The following is a 24837-nucleotide window of genomic DNA, read 5'->3' on the forward strand; positions in this document are numbered from 1 at the left end:
TAGAAAAATAGTGGAAAATTGTTAAAAAGGTAGCGTGGAGGGCAGAGTTTATACGGGACAAACGCAATTCCGCATCGGGTACCGGTAAAATGGGCGAATCGATGCTGAGAAAACAATTTTAATGACAAATAAAATTGTTTTCTCAATCTATTTTAATTTTCTTTTCTACCCTAAAAGGACAAACAAGGAGACACGAAATATTAAGATTCTTATTTAAGCATACCGGAACTAGACACGGTGATATCTTTACGGAGTCACCCGCAATGCACAAATTGAGCGAAAAATCCACAGAGAAAAAAATCATTCCCCTTGACCGGGATTCGAACCCGGATCCCTCGATTTCCGGTCGAGTACTTTAGCCAGTTAAGCTACCGATTCGCCGACTTCATGAAATTTTTCCATCAAATAGATCACTCACAAATCAAATGCATGACAAATGAAATAAATCGCTAACTTTAAATCCTGAAGCATTTCAACTACATTACGGTGGTAGTGAAACCGGTTTTGACTTTCTGCACTTAAGTACATTTTTATACTGAATTATGGCAACGATACTTTAAAGATTAAGTTAGTTGCAATCATGCTTGCACCATTTGACACACTTGCTTACGAATATACCTCAAGTAAATTAATTTAACCGAACACGTGTACATCTTAGATCACCCATTTTCTAGAACACAATAGGGTGGTTTCCTATTATTTTTTTATTGCCTTAATCGAAAGATTATTACTCCTGGAGTACATATTTCGCGCTTTTAGATTTTTAAATGACAACATCTATTTTTCGCGATTAAATGAAAAGTGAAAATTTTCAAGCGCGCGAAAACGCGACGCTTAAGTATGAATGTCGGGAAATATCTCCGTACGTCTCTGGTTCCCCCTCCCGCCCGGTGAGGTGACCTTGAGGCGAGGCTTAGCTCTGATACGTCGCAGGATGCTAGCGGATAGCTGAGTACCTTGCTGAACGGTAGCGCTTGGCTTAAAAAAGGTTTATTAATACCTTATCAAACGAAGAAAACTTTCCGACATTAGCCAGTTTTAATAGGTGATTATTAAGACATGTTTCCCTGAGCTCTGTGCCTCATGCTTGCATTGGTAACCTCAGACGATGCATAACTCCTATCCTCTCGTGTAGAAACTAGGTCCCTGTGACGTCATGCGGAGTGGAATCGCATGGGCGCCAATCTGGCCTTTTTCAAATGAGGATAAAATTTGACCCTTGCCATTCGTCTAAACCGGTATTTCAAAAACCAAATAATTTGTGTATTATGAATACACTAATGGTGGGTAACGAATCGCAATCAATGCCTTTCGTTTTCTTTGATGAAGGAAACTACCCTATTATCCTGAGAAATTCGTGCATTATATGCGAGGAGGTACTCGTAGAATAGCCGCGATTCCATGTCATTCCTATTTCTCCTAGCGAATGAGCATCCCAATACACCATATTTTTCCTAACGACACACCAACAACAGAGTGACCTGGCCTATTTCCCGAAGGGTAAATATATGCCACCCTATCCCTATCATCCTATGAATTACTGAAATCGTGCCATTATTTTATAATATCCCTGTATTTCAGGTGCGAATATATATTAGTTGGATCCAATTAGACATTTTTCACACCTTAAATGCACTAATCTCGCTTTCCAATTTCGCTAATTTTGCAAATATGAAATACATGGGAGTTGATCTTGTTTGGGAGTCCCGAACGTGTTTCAGCTAGCTTCAATTGGGAATTCCAATGAAAAAAGATGATTATGCGATAGAAAAATATCCGCTACACTGAAAAGTACAGTGAAAGCAGTTCTTCTCTAACCTGCGTATTATTCGTAAAATTCCACTTTGAAAATTGTATAGTAATCTTACGCTCCAAACGACCCATCGCCATGTTTGCTGAGCGTGACGTCAGAGTCCAGTAGACAATACATTTACGTGGTACCAGTGGACTATTGTCCCAGTTTTAAAAAAAACCTATGTATCTCTCAGTACTTTTTCTCAGTAAAATTTATTTTTTCATTGCAATACATGTTAATTTCATCAACAGTCATATGTACCTAATATGTGTACGTAATAACTGAAACGGTAGAAATCCTTAATGCCGTAGAATAAATAAGCGACCATGAATTAATGTTCCCAGAATATACCTTTACGAAGTCGGAGTCAGCCATTGCGCAGTAAGTACACCGTAAAATCTTAAAAACTGTTCACAATTGTTTTTGACACATCCTTCAAGTAATGAATCACCACCGTCCTAGCTGTTTGTTATCGTCGTTACTGTTTCTTATTGCCATCGAACGGATCTGTTTACTCGCATTCTGACGTCACAGGGCGTTCTGGTAGCGCGAAAGAATTCAGTGACTTTTGCGAACTTTGAAGCTGTGTAGCAACAGGAATATTGAGAATTATGAAGTCATATTTTGCAAACATTTATAACTTTAACTAACTTATCTATACATGTTAAAAAAATTAACATTTTAATTGCATGAGAGCACTCCATTGATCCCGTGCGCGGAGCATAGCCATCAGCGTTCCATTGTTTTGAGTTCATTGGTACACACCTCGAACTGAGCAACAATCGCTATCGGTTTTTCATACATATATCGCAGTCGGAATTACCGATTCCCATCGGCCGACACCTCCACCGAAGTCCCTATACTGGCGTATGTCAATCCTGCGGCCGCAAATCCTGTCCGCTACCCCTTGAAGCGCCCTCCGCGACGCGCCTCTCCAGCCATGCGATCAAGCATCCGCGCGTGACAGACATCCCGCGGGTGTCGGACCGCTTGGGATGACAGCGCTGTACCCCTCATGGCAACGCTCTGGAACCACTGGTCGCGGTCAAACTGGTATTGACCCAAATTTACATCGCTCTGTCTCCTTGCCAAAAAAAAGAACGCGGTGATTCAGGGGGAGGATGCGAAGAGGAGGGGAAGGACTTGTCGAATGGGGGTGGACCGAGAAAAAAAGTTTTAGGAGGCTAGGAAATCGGAGCATGTAGGTCTCCTTGACTTTCGCGAGCGCAAATTTTTACAAATTTCCGCGAATCGATTTTTTACTGGCTATGGCGGCGCGCATTTGACGGAATGTGCCAAGGAGCATATATATATATATATATAGAGGTGCGCCCAGTTTATCTCGTATAAGCGCCATTTATGCTGCCATTTGTGGAGCATTTGGATTTGTTTTCAAAAATATCCTCAAAGCGGCGATGAGCGCAGGGCGGTCTAAATAGAGACAATGCTTATAATAGTTATTGCCCTAACTAAAGCTCATTTCTACGAGACATTTCGAATACACTCTAGCGATTTTAAGGTTGATAGCACGTGAATTTCCAGTGAAACCTTTATCTAAAACATAAATGTTGTTCTATTTAACGAGAATTTAGCGCTTTCATTACCAATTGAGTATTGAGCATACTGATATTTACCACGTTTTTATCCCCCTATTAGTCATGCAACTTTGACCTTTTATCTTCTTATGTTCACCGGGTTGAAGCGTGAGTTAAGCAATAAAATACTGAAGATCTGAATAATAGCTTAAGCACATCAAAAAGCTCTATCCTCTCAATCGAATTTTCGAACGTTTCGAACGTTTCATACTGAATTTTGGTACTTTTTATCCTCCTAAGTGATGCACAAAGATTAAGAAAAGACTTAGCTGTTTCACAAAATAAAATATATTTGCGACCGGTTTCGATACAGCGTATCATCATCTGGCCAGATGATGATACGCTGTATCGAAACCGGTCGCAAATATATTTTATTTTGTGAAACAGCTAAGTCTTTTCTTAACCTTTGTGCATCATGAAGGAGTTTCACCATGTTACGCCAACCACCATCGCATTCCTCCAAAGTGAAGTTTTTATCATCCTTTATCAAGGTGCCCTAGACCTCGGGTTCAGGCTATACGTCACCGCCTTCCTAAGAGGAGAAACTACCCTGAATCTTTCCTGCACGGAGCCTTCTTCCACTCCTTTCAGCACATTCAATATCCTTTTCACGTGCCCGCGTAGCTCCAATAGTTCCAACGTTGCTCTGCCAAGGAGGGGCTGGAATTTTTTCTTCTCTAACTCTCTACTTTTCCTAGAGTGTAACCGGTGAAAATTTCCTAAGGCCGATGAAATGGGACGCCTTTTTTGAATGTGAAATTTTTGCCCAATAAATAAGTCTCTCTTTTTATACATTCCTGTGTGCTGGGTTGCCCCAAGAATTTCTGGCAGCTTCTACACGATTTTAACGACTCGTGGTTAGTTAAAAATTTTGATATCTGCAGGGAAATAGTAATAAGGGAAGTTGGCAATTATACTCTTGAGGTTTCTGTGATGGATTGATCTGAAAAAGACTGTAGAGAGTCTGCTCATTGATGACCATCAAATAGACTCTTATTATATAAAGAAACCATCAATCAATCAGATCCACTAATTCAAAATATCTCCAACTTATGGTAATAGAATCCCTAGTTAGCCGGATTAGTTATTTACGAGAAATGGTTACCGTAGAAGACAAATATAGTCTTTATTTATACCGAAAAATGTCTTCGGAATGGATTGTAAATTTAGTTCCAACTCCAGTTAGCGTAATTTAAAATAGTGCATAGCGTTGCACGAAATATAATTTTTGTCTCAAATTTAAAAAAATATAATTTTCTGAAATAATTAATCTTTGAGCTAAATTAAAAGAGAGATTTGAGTGAGTATCAACAATACAATTAAACAATCTCAATATTCTGAGATTTTTTCAGGCAATTATAATCGCACATTTTCGTCCAACCTTAATTCTTTAATTTCCGTAAAAATCCAGGGTACTAAATAAAATGTTGAAAAGGCTGGGTACACAAAAAAACCGTCTTCCTTGTAACTGCAAAGTTCATCCAAAACATGTTTGCGTTCGTTGCCATAGCTCGGTGACTAAGTAATTGCGACCCCATGTTTTTGAACAAAATATGCTTGTAATTGTCTCCCCAACTGCCTCCTGAAGTATTGCAGATTCCTCCTATGACAACCTGTATTTATTCGTTGACAGCGCGAAGGATTTCATGAGAAATTGAAACCAAGCATGAACCTTTTCTTCGAGGACTCAATAACACGAATGGGAGAATGGCATTCTGTCATGGCCGCCCTCTTATTGGCGCAAGGAGCGCTAGAAACCGCCACCGCATTTCCTGCGAGGTCTCTCTCTGTGAATAGGATTGTGCCTGAGGTAGGATTGTGCGCGACTCTCGCCAGGATTCTCAGGAAATCTCAGAGTCCCAAGATGTCGGTTAAATCCGAAGAAGATATCTAGGGATTCGCTGGAATTTCGTACCAAGATTAATGTTTATTACCTACTCTCTATCCCCAACGTGTGCGGACTTCTTGAGTGATCATGTGTTCATTTTGTATTCTCATTAAGTCTCAAAAGTCCAAAATCACACACAAAAATTGCCACTAAACTCGCAAAAAAAATACATCAATCAAGTTTAGGCTAAAAGTAAGTAATGGTAAATATGCTGAGCTGGTTTGGTGAATGATCATTCTATTATTCATCAATACTAATCAATTTTTACTGTTCTGGAAAAAACAAAATAGTTTTCCATGAAACCCATGTCCGTGCCGATTTAAACAGCAAAAAGTTGGTCCAAAATGCTATAGATGGTGATTTCATCTTGTACACAAATTTTATACTCAATACTAGTTGCACAAAGTACTCGTCACTTATATTCCCAACTTTATTTCGCGAAACAAGAAGAAAGCTAATAATTTTCTTCCGAGTCCAAAGAAATTCCATGAATCGAACAGTTTATTCGAATAGAGCTGAAATTAATATTGGAATAGATCCTTACTGATATTTACCACGAAGAAAAAGAATACGAGCTTGGATACAATAAACTGGTGCGGAGGCGGAATATATTTCTCCCCAAGTATGCATGCGAGGAGAACGGAAAAGTTTTTAATCCAGACACACCATCACAAGGAGGACGCGGCAGAAGATGCAACAACGAAAAATATTACCCACATAAAGCGACAACCATGGAAAACGGCTTCGTAGAAATCTGCGGAAATTACTCGAACGCAAGCAGTTTCGTTCACGAGTTCTCGAAGTATTAAAAAAAAAAGTACGGCAGTGGAACTAGTAGAAGGAAAGAAAGGATGTATATACGTATGCAGAACGGCGTCCTATATATTACCACCACTACTATAAGGTTCGCCGGATGCAGAGGAGCTACTACTTTCCGACGCAGCGCCGAATTCCGCAGACGGCGTGGGCGGATGAGGCGACCGACTGACGGGAAAAAGTTCGCGGGCGCCCCCGCAAATAAAAAGCACATCGGAAAGCGTCCTTGCTCGGTGAAAAAAAAAGAAGATCGCATCGCGACATTCGTGTGAGAGGGAGGATCGGGAAAGAGTCGGGAGCAATAAATGCACGACGTTTTACGACAACCGGGTCCTGGATTAAGATGGGCACTCGGGGTAAATTGCTTCCGTTACCAAGTCACACAGGGTATCGTCTCTGCATTTAACTCCAGATAATGAGGGGATGGTGCATTTTTATTGCCAAAATTGAGCCAATAAGAAATGAAAGACGGAGCGTGAATAATCCGAGTGCGGTGCAGGAATCAATGAAGAAGCAGGTAAATGTAACAGAATTTACTCGATACACTAAAGTGGTACAAAGACTAGCGTAAGTGGTCTCCATGGTACCGATTGAATTAGTAAATCATAACTGCGGAATGAAAAGCAAAACTATTTATTTTTTTTAACTTTAAAATGCTAACGCACACTTAGTAATATTTTTTGTATGACTAATCCAACAGTACATCGAATTTTCAATATCATGCCAGGCCTGAATGTAAATTCTATAATAGCTTATGTTTTAGCTTTCGCAGTATTTTTACATAGGGATCAGCATTAATGAAAAAAATTAAGCACAAAATAACATCACTATATCAGATAAAATGATGTCGCCAAAATCTGGCGATTTATCGTCATGGCTCGGTCGTCAGGCTTAAATTCTATACTTCATATGCAAAAAGGCTTGTTACATCGATTCATTTATTTCCACAAGAACTGGTTTAAAAGCTAAGTACCAATTATCTGAGCCTCGCTCGCTTTTGTCTCAATTACGAAATTAGGTAGGGTCGCAATGCGGCACTTTCTTACGTAGTTCAATAGCATTTCCCTTGGCTCTATATGATACGACTTTGATATTTTTAAGAACAAAAACACAAATTTTAACTTCCATTAATCAACTAACACGACTTTATGGTCATATGCAAAACTGTGGGATTTTCAAGACGTAACATCAGGTAGTTACTACTTTTCTTGCAAAAGCTCCATAGAAGAACAAAACATTGCAATTTGACATGGCATATTTACCTTTGTAAAGAGAAGGAGAGATCTTCTGCCAGCATTACCAGCTCATGGTAGTAGGAATTAAATTCGTTTTAGCCGAGAACGCATGGCCGAATCCATTTTGTAGTTTATAGGCAAAAAATTTTCAAGTAAAATAATATATACTAATTTTAATTTCTCACTAGTTGATATAAAAAGGAATAAAGTAAAATAAAGGATAATCACAAAAGCAAATTTCTTAATTACCAAATCAAAATCAGGAAAATGTCATGATATCTCACATAGACTACTCAAATGAGCGTCTTGGATTTGTTACTTTAAGACCTTATAATATCTGGTCCGTCATTAAATATGGTCATCGGCCTATGCAAGTAAGCAATTTGTCCTTCAAGAACCATAAATTACTTCATGAATCTTACGTAATTTACATATTCAAATTTTAAACTTTTCATAAATAGAACTTATGCGCAATTTCAATTTTCATGTATGTGTAAATATATTTTCCGTTGATGTAGACGCTTAAACTATCGATAGAAGTATCAACAGTTGTTACCTGCAGTTAAGTTCAGAAGGATACAGCGTTGAATATAAGAATGAATATAAACAAGAAGAATATTTGGATTATGAGTCCGCGGCAAAGGAATGGAAAAACCCGTGATAGATTCTATATGTCTAATTATATAGGCTGATTCCGACCACAGCGTTCATTTACATGTTGTTCGTTTCGAATGGATACGCAAATTTCCATTAAATTGAATAATCACGAAGAAGGAAAATTAAAGGGACCTTATTCATCAATAGATATATTCTTAAATGCCTAATCAAAATCAGGAAAATGTCATGCTAGCTCACATAGACTACTCCCTAGAGCCTTGAAGTTGTTACTCTAAGACCTTATAATATCTGGTACGTCATTAAATATGATCATCTGCCTATGCAAGTAAGTAATTTGTCCTTCAAGAACCATCTTAAGTAAATTACTAATCGAAAGTTCCCTCATCTGTACTTCTCGTTCCCCTTATCGATATTTAATTCGTTTACTCCGCCATTTCCCATCATAACACCGAAGTTTGGGTTTTCAACTTTGCCCTCAGATTTTGATCACAGCACTGCCACTTTGAGCGATCTTGTTTGAATACATTCAGGGGATATAAGAACCACATGCAAATGGAGAAAGAATGTAATGGGACAGAAGAAAGCAGAACACGTCACACGCAAATCCTAGGATTACTACACTATGCACGAACGTATCTTATTCAGAGCACTAGCAAGGTAGGCGGGTATTCGAAGCGTCGTTTCTGCCCCGCACAGAAACGGGGACAGAGACTCGAGCTATTACCGCTTTTGTGGGAAGGAGGGTTTGAGTATATCAGCCAACACCTGTGTCTCGCGGTAAAGATAAATAATTCGATGAAGGGGGGTAACAATGGGACTGTCCAGGAGGAGTAAAAAGAAGGTAGGAGGAGATAGCCTGGAAGAGGGGGTTCGGAGGCACGGTGCGGTGGTTTCAATCGGATTACCATTTGGAAAAAAAAGGGAGGGAGAGATTGGTGCGACACGTGGCGGAAGTAGGTCGGGAGCACAATACCCATTTACGAATGCACCGGCGGTGCCAGCTGATACTTGGAAGATCTCTCAACAAAAGTAACCCCGCAAATAAATACATACATACTCTGGGCAGAATTACGATTGAAACAGCTGTTCATAGCGATACCTTGTCTTAACTATTTGCATTACATCCATCTGAACCAAAAATGTCCTATGGCAGTGGCAAAATACCAATGGTTAACCAGTAGGGCATTACCAATTCATTTTCCTCGTACTTATTGGGTTACATCGCGTAGAAAAATGATTAAACAAAACTACGGAGCGGGAAAAAAGTTGGCGTTAGGCAACCCGCTTTACGTATATATCCCTCTGTGCTGTTGATGTGATATAACGTCATGAATAAAAAATTGCATAGCTATCAAATTATAGCCATGAAATTTTTTTCATTGTTTTTATCAGCTCTTTTGGCATCCATGCCTTTTGCATTAAAAAACGGAAGCCGCACGTGGGGATAATTTCGACTTTTATGTGGTCAGCATTGAAAGTGAGGATCCTCGAGGTAAAAATGGGGGAACGCCATACTGTACCTGAGATATGTTAGCGATGAAAGCGAGAGGGTTCTAATATTTACCTACATTACTCCTAATTCCCGAGACATGTCTACATATTTCTGGTTAATTAGATGTTTTAAAACATTAGCCTTTACTGTGAATCATGCTTCTGTAGGATGCTATCATCTGTCAGTAGGCATTGAACTAGTTGCAAAAACGACATTACGCTTAGCCAAGTGGTGAAAATATTCGTCATTGATGCATTTTATAGAATACGCAAGGATCGAGGAGTTTTAAAATAACTAGAAATAATCCTGATTCTCTCTCTTTCTTTATACAACGCAGTAACAATACCGTCAATTACGAGGCTACAATAATGTTCTCTCATAATAAGTGTATACCTCTTATTTTTTCTTAAATGGTCAAATAGAGGATCCTTTATTGATGTTAAATGTTATTTGCCGAAATATAGATATAAATAGGTACAATAATTTATATTTTCATTAATTCACTGCAATGCAACCCCAAGCTAAGTGTATCGTGACACTGTAGCCCATCCACAAACTCCCAATATGTTCTTCTAACTAGTGTAAATTTCAGAAATACAACGACGTCTGATTACAAAAAGGGCATCATTGTTCGATACTTCATTCCATTTAATCATAACCTAGGGCATGATTTTTTTAAATATTGTTCCATTTTTAAGATTGCTGGAGTACTTAAAAAAAACAATTAGTCCATATTACTTTCAGCTCTGAGACTCGATGATATCTGATAACCTACAATTTATGAATGAATCTTCAGTAAAAAATAGTTGACCATCGCGACGATGGAATGGAAATTGTTAATCGAATTAATATCAAAAATGGACTACCATGAAGGACCGCAATCGAAAATGACTGAAATTGACTTCAAATCGTCGACGGCAAAAATATCGACATGGATTCGATTAATCGAGAAATAAGACAATCTTGGATGCTAACCATGACATTCGAATAACTCTCTCCCCTACTTTGCTTCGGACCCCTAAAGAATAAACATGGTAGGAAAAGTTGTACCGGGTTATCCACGACGAGATTTAATTTTTTATCCAGCCTCCTGCCCACAAAGAATTCTCATTAAGTTTCATCGAGAAACACAGGAGGGAAGATAGGGGTCGCTAAACCTGAAAGGATTGCCTCTTAGGTATTCCAAACCTGCTCTTCCCAACCTCCTGGCGTTCGTGAGGGCGGGATCATGTATAAAACGGGCGTATTTGAGTGCAATAATGAAGACGAGGAGAGGGAAGAAACGAGGGTACGAGGCGAAAAAAAAAGAAAGTTCAAGGAGGGATGCTTCGGCAGAGGGCAAAGAAATGGTGGAACCCTACACCGACCTTCCGACTGTGGATGAGGGTTTAATGCTGCATTCTTCTTCTTCTTCTGCTCTGTAGGGTCAATTGCTGACGCGGCTCACGAACTTTTTAAGAGCCGCGAGAGGGGTACCGAAAAGGAAATACTAAAGCGGAGGAAAACAGGAGGTCTCGGGGAAGTTAGGAAAGAGATGGATTGGGATGGATTAGCGGGATGTGGAACGAATAACGGGGCTTCTTTCTTTGGCTTCAAACCCTTTCCCAACCAATCGGTTCCTGCACTTTCTGATCTCTTCGGAAGAAACGCATCCTAGGGGGTAGGGTTTCTGAGGTGGTTAGAATATTGGCTTCCAACCCCACGGGTGCGGCTTCTAATCCCAGAAGGGGCGGAGATGTTCTCAGAGACTGACCGATCCTAGTTCGAGTGCTATATGGAGGGCATTGTGAGTTTAGCATTCCGTCAAATGGGACGTTGGGCCGTGGTCTCCCTGGTGCCTTTCGCGAAGAGCAGGCTAGTGCCAAAGACGGTTTCCTTTCCACCAGGGATGGCAATCGAAACTAAACGAATGTCAAAACGAGTAATATTTCAATAGTTTCGTTCCCGGGAGCGAAATGTAGGAACGAAAAAAAATTAAACCAGGGGAGCTAAACCCGAGGTCGAAACGAAATCGGAGTCAAAACTACTTCGGGAAGAAACTAAAAACCGATTATGTTTCGCACCTGAGAGACCACGTGCTTAACCATCAAACAGTTTAGTTTCGATCCACACACCGAGTACGAAGTATGGTTGAATGAAGTAGAGGTTCGGCCATTAGATACATGGGGCACTCATATTTTTACCACACAGAGGAGAACGTTGAACGCAAACTGGCCATTCTATTTTTCAGCTCAATGATTTAACCTTTCTACTTTCTGTAATGAAATGGGTCGAAACCATTCCCTTTTATCACCCTCCACTCTACTTCTGAGATCGAAACTTAGCTATGATTAGCGGAGTTTCGATTAATTTAGTTTCGTTCCTGGGAGTAAAGTTTCGTCCCGTGTCGAAACTAAACTCCTAGATGATTTTAATTTCGCGCGGGAACGAAACTAAACCTAGGCCTCGTATTTTTGTTTCTCTCAGGGTCGTTTTCGTTTAGTTTCACTCGCCAATCCTCCTTCCCACCCTTCATTTCCTACCTATCCCTCGTGGCGCAAACGACCTCAGATGCCGGTCGCATTCTGCAAGTGCCATTCCATACAAGATACGCATCCTCCCTCCCGTTTCTGACTTCTAGACATCGAAGGATCCTTCTCGTAGACATCCCAGCGGAACTCTCCCCCGACTGATCAGCTCGATAGATAACCTTCGCTCGTCCCATTCATTCCAATTCATGACCAATTTACATTTAATTGATTATGTTAGGGTAACCTGAACTTAGTCACAGAATATCACACTCACAATTTCAATATCAGGCAGCCTAGTGGACAAGAAGGTTAGAGCGATTGGGTTCTGATTAAAGGACTCCAGGCTCAAGTCCTGTGTAAAGCCTTTGGACACGCCGGGTCAACAAAAAAGAATCGAAGAGTGAGGAGGCATAGATAAATGAAATGAAAGAGTTAGTTTTAAACACCTGCGATCAGATTAAATAGAACACCGCACTGGGTAATAATTCACTGAATTTTTATTTACAACATGATTGAATTTTACAAAAAAAACATGACTACGATAAATATGCAGTACAAAAAGTTACATATATTTTAGTTTTTGAACTGAAGTTAAGGCGAACAATCACAATAGATTGGCGAGACACGAGTTCTAAGAAGTTTAGGGGAAAGAAAAGATTTATCCCACTCACATTCCCATACCTCAGCCATTTTTTGACAGCCATTATTAAGTTCAGAGTTATAAAATAGTTTAAAAATTCTCGCCCGAAATTTTCTGGTACAACTAAATCTGGTCTGACAGGAACAATATCAAGTTTTCTCTGTTTACATTATGCCTGATATAAATTTCGATCAGGAAATGAGCTGATTTACATCCCAATCAGTGACCCGTCTGCAATCTGATCTGGTCTCATGTTAAGCACTATCAAGTAAGGAACTCCATATCTGCCAACGTTTCGATGTCCGACTCGGTCATCGTCCTCAGGGCTGTGAATGTAGTGGAAGCTTCACAGCCCTGAGGACGATGACCGAGTCGGACATCGAAACGTTGGCAGATATGGAGTTCCTGACCCGGTGGCGATCCCGAGAACTCTTTACCAAGTCCATTCGCCGGGAAAGCACGAAATCTTTCTTCACTATCAAGTAAGGTTAGACTTCCTGGTCATTATTTAAATCAGAACGTTTCCCGATATAATTTTTGATCGGACATGAATCGAAAATTTCCATGCGGGTTATATTCAGCTGAATTGATTCCACATAAATAGATTCTTACCAATGTCACTACTCACTGTATTAACTCCATACAATTTGATAGAACTATTGAGCAACTTGAAATGCAATGTAAGTTTCTAAATTTTAGATCCACAAAAATATCTTTTTTTTTTCAATCCTTCCGCTGTAATTTCACGTGAAAATGCAATCGATTCTAAGTCTCACTGTCTGACTACACGAAGTCAGGCGCAATAATTCTAACTGGGGACATTTTTAAAAATTCGAGGCAACTTTTTCCAGGCAAAACGAATCATTGAGAGAAAAATGTCGAAAAATGAGGCGCCCTAATTCACATCAACCCGCTAGTAGAACGCTAAACAGGTAGAAACCGGAAAATGGAAGCGTGCCTGATATAAAGTCTTGCTTTTTAAGGATCCTCAGCGCAAGCAGAGTATCTACATTGCTCTTAGGATGACTTCTACTACTTCGTAGGGCATGTTTAAATTGAATCCTACGTATTTTACGTCAGAAGAAATGAGAATGGATATATTGTAGGCTCCTTCTAGGCGACCATCTTCGAGATATGACATGAGTTTTCCTAGAAACTTTCATCTCCCACCTACGCGACGATGGTATTGCCACTGCGGTATCGGAAGGCATATGGGCACATTTTTTCCTAAAATGTTCCAATATTTTTCAGAAACAGTTTCGACAAAATTAAAACAAAGAAAACTTTAAGTCGACTAGGATCGATGTACTAAGTTGAATAAAAATGAGCATTCATAAAACCTAATCGAGAGATTTTATATAAAAATTTGGCTATAAAAGAGGAATGTATTATAAGTGATTCGATAACAATTTGAAATGCTAGGACTCACACTTGTCTTCAATTTGTGGATATAAAACATTCCACACTACTGTATTGGCAAACATTCTGGTAAATTCAAACAGGTTTCAAGCAATTAAAACAAATGGATTGGAAAAATAATGCACAGATTTTTTTATTCTGGCATAGTAAGTATTAATATCTCCATCAGCAATAAATTTTACCTAGTATTATATTAAAATTATTTGTCACAACATAAAAAATTCCGATTAGACCCATGTATTTTCTGGCAATAAACCCGTTATAAAATTTACTGAATTCGATTATTTTCAGAATGACCCTTGTTGAATATCAGTTTCAGTGTACGGTGAAGAGACCGTTAGTGCTATCATACGCTTTAGAAGTCATAAATCATTTAAGGTAGTTCCACTGACGAATTAAGTACATATATATTTTTCCGGGATAGCCAAAGAAAAATATTGATTCCGGCCGAATGTGGTCACATATTAAATCCTTTCTGCCTTATTTTTTACAATTTCTAAACTTATCACATAGCGTAAAATACAATAAAGGATAAAACACGAAGAAAAATTACTAAGGTAGTCTTCACTTATTGAATAAATATTTTCTAAAGGTACCTGACTTTCAATAAGAAGGCTGTCACTCAAAATAACATTAAAGAGGCAATACCGTCATTAGTTTTGAAATAATAAAGGACAGAGATTAAATGATGGGTGTAGCATGACGAACAACTATCAGAGGAAATCATCATTTTATTTTAATAATCATAAATGACCTTTCTAAAACATATTGCTTCAAACGCAAAGGGTCAAAAAGATAATACAAAGTCATTTTGGTTATTTATCCACACATTTGCGTAAATTTACTAATGCGCAGTAAGTACCCTTTGATACATTTCTTGGCCTAGGCAATATTTCCCGTTCTAGCTACTATTTACGGCAACTATATAACGACATAGCAGTTGTAAACTATTGCTTTTTCCACTAGCAAAATATCTTATTAAAAGATATGCTGCTAGTGGTACCCATTGATATCTTAGCCTAGTTTCAAAATACAAGCTATGACAGTACAATGCGTATTTTTTCGCGAGTAACAGCATTTCTATTCAAAATTTGAACTTATGGACACTAAATCACATGATGTGAAATTCATTCACATCGAATTTACCTCCAAGATTGACTTCAAAGTTTATATTGGCAGAAATTATGTCATTCTCTTACCTTTAGATTTGCAATACCAGGATCCACAGCTCTCAAAGACCATTTCGCCACTTCCGTAGTGAAAGCATCTGAAATAAAGGAATAATGTATTATAAAAAAATATACCAAGAAACGAAATAAGGCATTCTTTATGATAGCGTATTTGTTACTTTTATAAAAAAATTCTTAAGATATAACAATTCGGAATTCTTGAATTTATTCCTAACAAACACACCCATTAACTAAAATAGCATTAATCTATTCCGCAGTAACTTGAAGAATATTACCAAAAAAACATAAAAATCTTAAGTCGAGCGCATTAAAGGTAATTTAAACCTTTAGCATAAAACTTATCAGTAACCATAAACTACCCTATATATATGGACTAGTAAATTTCACAAACATTTAGGCATTTGAATGGCCTTGTAATAATATTATGCTTTGCACAGGATAAATATTGATGTTCCTAATTTCAATTTTTGGAAATAAATGATTTTTCTGATAAATTCTAAATAACATAATATCCCAAAGTTTTAAAAATACTTCTGCATTGCAAAGTGGACAGACATAGTGGATATGAATTCTAAGTAAACATTTTTCAAGCATACTCCTATCAGTAATGACTATTATATCAATTACATCACAAAATCGGTACTGAATAGATTGTCGTGGGCATTCTCTGAATACAAGCTTACAGTTTTATTGGATACGTAAAAATCAAACCAACGGAATATCACTTATTGTTAGATATAGCGAAATGATTTGATAATGCCCAGGAAAGATCAGTGCGGTCTTGTTTTTTCTGAGTAGTTCAATTTTATAATCTTCTAAGGTAATACTGGTTAACGCAATCCTTGTTTTAGTTCAATAAGAAGTGGCATGGTAATATTTGAACTTAATTGGTGCAAAGAAACATGCAGTCAAGAAAACTAATTAGGAGATAATGAGAAAATTCATTCGAATACATTTCCTACCTCTGAATCAGGTTGCATATTTTTACCAGTATACTATCACAAGAGTTTCTTGTAAGGAAATGAATTTTATAAACCCTTAAAACTTAGTGAAATGCTTAAAAAAAAACTTCGATCTTCCAAGAATAATCCGGATTGAAGTTTTCAAATTCGTGATAATTATTCACAATTCTCTTTCACGAAAAATTTTCCAGTTATTTACGACGCTAAGCTAAGAGCTAAGACTTTTTTGTTCAAATCAAGAGCTTGTTTTTGATGCTGAACCATAATTAATCCATAAATTATACGTAAATACACATCTAAAAGAATCAAAAACCTGAGTTAATCAGCTAATAGGTATTCACTCATACAAAAGACAAAACGTAACAGGAAATCTCCATAAAAATATATGATAACCATGTAACTGAATATTAATTTAGCTCCGAAGGAACACAAGTAACTCATATATTGAACAGCTCCAAAAATCACAGTTAGTTTGAGCTATTAATGACACTCAACTTTATTGAACAAGAGGTTTAATTTATTAGACTCTAAGGAGAATAATCGGAATACAACATTTTTATTTTTCCGAGCCAATGTTCAAGGAATCATAAACTGCGACCTGCGACAGTAAAACCCATTTCTGTGATAACAAATTTTGTACTCATACAGGGTAAAAAAATGTTTCCGGATCAAATCATATGATGCTAAATGTAAGAAGGACGATAGGTACATCAAACCCGTAGTTTTTAAATGCGTGAAAGTAATTTCTTAAAAATCGAAATACAATGCTCTGCGCAATGAAGTTACAACTGGCATTACACTCCTGAACACTAATGCAACCATATATACTTAAACTAGAGTAAATAACAAAATAAACAGTAAATAGTGGCAACCAAGAAAACAAATTGAATGAAAAAGTTGGTAAAAAAACTGAATAAAGTATCAAATTATTTGCGTGTACAAAAACAACTCGGAAAAATAATGATAAGGCATTATTTGCAATCCAATTATAAAGCAGGTGAAATAGTATTTAACACATTGAGTTTAACAAGAAACCCCAAATAACTGCAGAATCTTAGCAACTTTAATTTTGAACCATTGCCATTACTAAAGATTGCAGCAGGAAAGAGGCAGCAGTATGAAAGGGCTTAAATTAAAACTATTTTAATATATTAACGAAAACATTAAAGTCTTAAAGTAAATCAAAACCCAAACTGAAATAATGACTCACTAAAAACAAATTTTCCGCGGAATACTCATTGCAAAATGGCATTATTACACATTATTCTTTACAAAATTCCGGAAAAATATTTTCTGTTTGTGCGGAAGCCACTCTGTGACGCATGATCAAAATATCATCTTGATTAAAAATTCCGACTTCTCTAAAGCATCTGACTGATGTATTTGGCCCACTCGGTGATACTCTCTTGACCAATGATCTCATTCCGCGGAGGAATTTAATTAATACATGGCATCCAAACGTAATGCACCAAAGCCCAGCCGGTGTATTTCTCGATGACCGGGAGCCGCCACGCCATTTATTCATAGAGCACTTACGGGGCTATGACGTCAAATGCCACCCCTTAATAGACTTTCCACCTCCCCTTCCGACCCAAACGTCCACCTCAATAACTCGATCCACCGTGCCTAGGGATGTTACCAGAAATGAAGCGTAAATAAAAGAATAGTTCCAAGCAAGGTATCCCTACAGCCACACCCACGAAGTAACCGCAAAGAATGGTTGCGAAGAAAACTTGTGCAGGAGTGAAAGCTTAAAAGTAAAAACGATGAAAATATTTCTACTACCGAGAAACGGCACATCGAAATGGAAAAATAATTCTCTTCAATACAATATGCATAACTATAAACTTTCCTCTTTATGGAATCTACCAACAAGATGTTCCACATTATAGTCACACCAAAACGCAATTTACGTTTGATGATGACAACTAATCATGGACTTTTATTGTACGGACTTATCCTTTTCTCCAGTGCTTTAACTTATTTGCAAGTTTTTGATTTACTGCATTCCCTTAAAAATTAATATTATAATTGTTTAAAATTGCATATATAGTGAAAGATTTAATCCATCATTTTTTGACTCAATTACTCTTCGCTTTCCATCAATTTTACAGTTCTGCAACTCTAATTGATCAATTTTTACATGAAATATTCGATTAATCAAACAAACATCATAGTTGGCAGAGGGAAAAGGAGCGAAATTAATATTCCCTCAAGCAAAAATTAGCTTCGATTATCACATCACCGAAAATAGCATAGGGACCAAATATTTTACTGTGAACAAATCATTTGATGAAGAATAAAGCCATTGATCATTATTTTCTTCTACCGCTTTGCAAATGTATTAAAATCGATTGAGAGTCAAAATCTCTCTCCAAAACCTAATTGGAAGGCTTCGAACAGACATTGACAATGCATTTAGTTCACTTTAATTTCAAACCCACGGTACAGAGCCCTTCCTTCAGGGAGCATACCCATCCAATAACCGAGAGAATATTTTATCCATGAAAATCGAAACGCCGCCAATGGATAACATTGTTTTTTTCCGAGTAAAAAAAGTTGTAATTGAATAATTTGCTGCATATATATTCACAAATGTTTTACAATCTTATTTCTTTCTCTCACTTGCTTATATTTTGCGGCTTCTGGAGTAGATCAACATGAACAACATCAAAATCTTTTTCTGAAGAAAAATTAGAAGGGTTGAGGAAAGCCAACAACTGTCAAATTATTTTTGCTTATATTCCAAGCTCTCTAAAGTATCAAGAGGTATTAAATGGAGGAAATTGTTTCTCACTTAATTGCATAACTTCACTATATCCCAAGTCGAATAATATTATTCCCCACATTGCAATATAATTGCACAGCTTTGATAACGCTATATCTCCTGATAGCGTGTTTCACTCATTCCGTGGTATGATAAAACGCGTCTCCGTGTTACATAAGATTCGTTTACAATCAAATTTATAAGCACCAATGTCGGATAAAACAATCGTTTTGTTCTTTAAGCCTGTTTCAAACCTCTGACTAAGATCATGCCAAACTTAATACATTATAACCCAATTTAGCTTCGAAGTAACATCAAAAACTTATACATTTTCATTTCTATTCAGAATATATTTAAACTACGTGTTAATTTGTGCTGTAAAGTTTAATGGTGAAATATGTAGCTTCCACAATAATTATGATTGAGATGAAAATTTTCACTTTTTTAAAACGAGAAGTCTTGAAATTTAATTTCTCTCAGAAGCATCTCCGAGTTATATAGGATTAATGGACTTTCTACCTCCCTTTACAATCCAAACTTCTCTCTCAGTAACTCTACACATCGTACCTGGGATTTTACTAGAAATGAACCGTAAATAAAAGAATATATTCTAAGCAAGATATCGTTACAGCCATATCTACGACGCAACCGAAAAGAAATGGTAGCGAAATAACACAACTGCGAAAAACTACTCCGCTCAAAGATAAAAGTGAAACACTAGCAGTAGACGGCATGGACCCCTACCTAATTTGAATTGAATATCAATAATAACCCTCACAGCCCATTAAAAACTTATTTGCTCTCTTCCTCCCTCATAAGCACCGATGGCTGCAATGGGATTCGCCTTATACCATTTTCTAACAGTCTCTGATTTTTAAGGCTATTGTGGAAGCATCTTCACTGGATACATCTCTAAAGAGTGCTTTCTGTAGGTTGACATGCATGAATAATGAGCTCATAAATATTCTGAAAAATAGACACTGATCTTGGGATGAAACGAGACGTAAATTTCATCCAGCTATCAGCCGTGAATTAAATCAGCTTTGAAATCACACGCCTGGGTAATTTAACATTCAGAGACATTATTATCTACGTAATACATATGCAAGCATAGAAATAAGGAAATAATTCATCAGATGCTAAATACGGAACATGTGTATCTATGGAAGCGAGGCTTGGACGTCGACATCAGAACTTATGGGTGGAACCATTCGAAATGTGATGCTACCGAAGAATGATGAAGATAAAATGGATCGACCATGTAAGTAATGAGGAAGTGCTAAGAAGAGTGGGAGAAAAAAGAAGCCTCCTAAAAACCTTAAGCAGAAGACGGGAAAACTTAGTTGTCCACATTATGAGGCATGATGGCCCCTTGAAAACAGTTGTAGAATGACAGGTGAAAGGAAAGAAGGGCAAGGGACGGCTTCATTAGTTACATAAAACAGGTTATAAAGGATGTAAAAGAGAATAAATGCGTCGCTGTGAAAAGGTTAGCGGATAGCAGATCAGAATGGAGAACTGCGTCAAACCAATCTCAGGATTGTTGACTAGTGATGAAAAGACGCATGATTGAGGTAATAAAAACAGAGAGATTTCTTTAACAAATCACACGGTAAGCTGCGATATTGAAAAAAAAATGCGTTTCCGTTGGAAATTTCAGAAATTAATTCAAGTTGTTTTCCTGATATTCGACTTTTCCAGATTTTCCTTATTTACTTTTAAATTTAATGAATTTTGAAATCAAAGGTTTAAGAGGTAACTTTGCGGATGCGTGACATGGTTGTGAAACATGAACTTCGTTGTTTTTTTCCACAAATCAGCCGTTTGCTCTAATCAAGTGAGGAGGACAACTAAGAAATTTTTTGATAATCTATACCTTTTTTCTGGTTCTTCGAAAATGAACTTCCACGGCAGTCCTTTCGTCTGTGTAGTAAAAAATTGCGATCGTGTCGTAAAACAGAATGGCTTCAGCTCTAAATTGTTTACCTAAAATGAAATAGCGACGCTTCAAAAAGATATATTCAACTTGTCTACGTTTTATTACCTGCTTGAGAGCTCTATATCTTTTCGCTTTCACAATCATTACAAATCGTTTCGTTTCGCGTTTCACACCACTTTCAGCAACTGAAAAGTTCCTTTCCCAATCACACGATAAATTAATTACTATGTTTAAAGTCCCAAACACCAAGTACATTTTTCGTACCATCCGGTCAACTATACTAAGAACCTACCAACGCACAACTTTATATTGAATTACCCTCTCGCCTTAAAATCCGAATTTTTTAATGCTAAAGCATCTCTTTTCATTGGCAATTTGATCAACATATGTTATTCAAAGCCTACTTATACATAAAAAATAATTGTATCAATGTAATACATATATACTGAAGTGAAAACAGTTTCTATCAATAAAGGGATGTAAATAAAAGACAAATACCAGTTCCTATGCTGATTTAAGGGTTCAAACAATAACAGGGCACAAAATAAACTTTGAAACTAATAGTGGAACTCGCCTTCTCTATAAGGAGTCGAAATTTAAAAATGTATCGATTATAATTTCAAATAAAAATTGTATCAAGTGTTCTTCTTTCTTGCGTGTGCCCAATCTGGGATCTGAAATCTATTCACATTAATGAAATGCATGTATCAACCTATTATTCCCACAGTCCTGACGCATTTGATTACACATCCTACCCCTCTAGTTCCTCAACCAAACCGCAGCCAATAGGGAGACTGGAATGGGAATTGCGTAATCGCTCAAAATGGCGAAGCCATCTCACCTGTTCGATGCGGCCCATGCAGCCGCGTAGCAGTCCTCTCTATGTGTATTTAAAGTGTATTTCTTATTTTTTATCTTCTCCTTTATGTTCCACGCCCGGATCAATTAATCCAATAGGGTGGCCTTGCCGACATGGCAGAACTCAGAACTTTCGTTGCCGGGACCGAATAGCACAGCCGATGCGACAAGTACTGCGTCCAGAATCTGTATTATTTTCCTGACAACTCTGTCCCCCTCCTGTAACTGAATCAGGGGCAGGTTTGCCTTGGGTATAAATTTCCTCCAGCACCAACAGCACCAATCAGACTCTTTCCCTTCCTTCTTGAGGCTTCCTGATTCAGGGTAGCCACACACACGCCGTCAACTCGTTCTCGATAACCTTAGAAGACGATCGTTCCAGTCGCATCTTTCCGTGAACGTCTTCCTTCAGGGCTTCACGCGTTCCGATCCATGACCGTGCATTTCCACAGGGTGAACCAAAACTGGGAAGGAAAGGAAGGACGCGGAGGAAAAACAAAGCACTAACTTAATCCGTGCCACATGCGAAGGGAACCATCGGGATAATTCGCGTAGACAGGCGTAAGCAGGGAAGAGTCACTATAGCATATCCTGGTGCAGACGATTAGTGCAACGGTTCCCCTTTACTTGAGCACAAAACACAAGCACAAACACACGATGCAAAACTGAGGATGTGAAAATCCAACTTGCTCTTTTTCATGAGTCGTGTATTGCGGCTATTTGTTGGGAAGTGGGAGAGGGAGTATATATTGCTTGTAATTGGGGATTGCGAGGGAGCGGAGACGAGGGTAACCTTATTCTCTCGAAAGGCAAGTTGCACCTCGGTTCCCTCACAGGATAATTCCCCGTAGAGAATACATAAAAAGAGCACTACCTATACCCCGTTCAGTACTTCGAACCACGCGACAGGCGCACCAAGCATGATCCGGCCTAGGATCTCAGATAACGGAGGCTGGTGATTGTCGCATAAGGACAAGGGGTAGTAGAGTACTAAGTTGGTGAAGCTGATTAGTTTCTCGGAGGGGGGAGGAGACTGGCCTAAATTCCACCGAATCGTGTGCCAAAGCACTGGCAAGGCGGTGTTCTCTCTGGATCGTATCACTCTTAGGCCTTTTCCAGGAAATCTTGCTGGAATCGAAATGTGACGGGAATAAAAGCCCGTCGCTGTTCCAGTCTGGAACCACTTCACTCAGTTGAGCCGCCGGGAAAGAAAGATTTGAGGTACAAATTACCTCCCTTTCCTTTCCACTACTTCTGCCACAATGACGTTGCGCAGTCCCGCGTGGTTTGAGACTTAACCTGGGGACGTTCACACTATGGGTCCCACTTATGACGGCAGCCAACACTCTTACTTGCCAAAAACAAAAACTGGAGATGAAAAACCTCCGAAGAACCAAACACACTGAGGAGGTCGATTCAAACCCTGATGACAGGGAAGAAATCGCAGCCGAGGTTGTAACGAGGAGAAGCTGAGAGTAAGGGTTCCGCACACTGAACGGAGAATAAAATTCCGCAGCAACACACGTATAAAAGGGTTCGAGTTTAAACGCGCTACTCTGACGCGGCGATGTTGAGAGAAAAAAAGGTCAAACGAACTCTACAAACAGCGCACTGCGATAAGACTCCCTCTCTTCCCCCACTTCCCTCTCCGTATCCGCGCGTCTATCTAGGCTGCTTCTTTCTTCTTGCACTCTCTCACGGGGAAAAAACTTGCTCGCTTCCTCGTCGACCCCTCTACTTCTCTCCAGTTCCTTCTTCTTCTCTCCCACTCTTTATCTCACTCCCTCTCCAGCGAGAGAAATGCCGCATAGAGCCGAGTGGAGCCCGCTGCTGAGTTACAAGAGTTCGCCGCCGCGGACCCAGACGAAATCACTCCTGTGAGGCACCGAAAAAGACCCGCCGGAAACGGATGCTATCAAGAATAAAAAACGAATCTTTCGTCCAAAAAGATTCTGACTTAATCCTTTCTCCACCTCACACCGAAAATCCGCCGTCCAAATGACGACTGAATAAATAAATGTTACAAAATGTCTCAATCTTCTCAGGCTTCAACCCCAAAATATCTTTCCTTAAAAAGAGGTTAAAAAAGGAAACTCTGGTTTCACACACTGAGGGAGGGTGGGTGTTTTTTTTCTTCTATGCTGTGGTGTGCGCACGTCTGGTGTAAGTATGTTTTAGTTTGTATGTTCCCTTGTGGAACTGGTCACAAGTCCCTGTCGTTCCCGGCGCGGTGGCGGTGAGCGGTTGGGACTTCCCTGGGTGCCGAGCGCTGCCGTTCGTCGTGGAGCCGAGCACTGCTGGGCCGCTTCCTCCCCATGCCTTCCTCCTCACCCCGCCTCCTACCGCGGCGCCCCCCGTTCCTCGCCGTCGACTGCGGCTGTGCGAGAAAGGGGACCCGTCTGTGGCGATCCTCCGTCCCTTCCACCTCACGCGCGGCGGCGGAGTCGAGCGCATTGCCCGGCGAACCCACGGACCTCCCGGCAAACCTCCATGGCCCCTCAACGCACGGTGGGGGGGGGGGGCGCACGCAGGAATAAAAGGGGAACCACTCTACACGGCACTCACTATACTACAAGGGAAGGTGAGGGACAATCCTAGGTCACAAAAGTCACATCTCTCACAGCTACGGTCGGTACAGACACCAGTTTAGGCCCCAAAAAAATACCTTTCGAAAATGTTAAGTCGTGCGGTTAATTTTTTTTTCTTCCAAGAGCACTTTTAATTATGCACACACACACACTTTGATGTAACCCTCTTTTTTTTATATCCAAAGTTCTCTCCTTCCCTCGCCTTCTTCTCTTTCTCTCCCCCTTTCTTTCCCTACCAAGTCCGTGTCACGACTAAAACTCTGCGAGACTCTCATAGCGCCACCGGTTCCCTAAAACCCCTCTCCCTTCCCCTCTTTCCCTTCCTTTGACGTACCTCTCCCCTTCCCCTCAGCGCGTACCCCTACTTTCTCTCCCCCCTCCCATCATACACCCGCGTATAAACCCCCCTATCTCCTCCCTACAGGGTATTCCATCCCCCACCACCTCCGCACGGCAACGAAAAACCCTCCCACTACACACTGCACTCCTCCCTTCCCCTGCATTCTCTCCCTCCCCCGCCTTCGA

At 39.2% G+C, this 24837-nt stretch overlaps 1 long non-coding RNA gene across 1 annotated transcript in view; it reads right to left on the bottom strand.

The window, feature by feature from the left end:
• Positions 1-24532, bottom strand: part of LOC124154269 — a 52840-nt gene extending 28308 nt beyond the window's left edge. The window contains exons 1-2 of the long non-coding RNA XR_006863876.1: positions 21708-24532; positions 15208-15275 (exon numbers count right to left, since the gene is read on the bottom strand). This is a non-coding gene — a long non-coding RNA (uncharacterized LOC124154269). The remainder of the gene's footprint in view (positions 1-15207; positions 15276-21707) is intronic.
• Positions 24533-24837: the final 305 nt, after the last annotated feature.

Source organism: Ischnura elegans, chromosome 2, assembly GCF_921293095.1.
Source record: "Ischnura elegans chromosome 2, ioIscEleg1.1, whole genome shotgun sequence".
NCBI classification, from domain to species: Eukaryota; Metazoa; Arthropoda; class Insecta; order Odonata; family Coenagrionidae; genus Ischnura; species Ischnura elegans.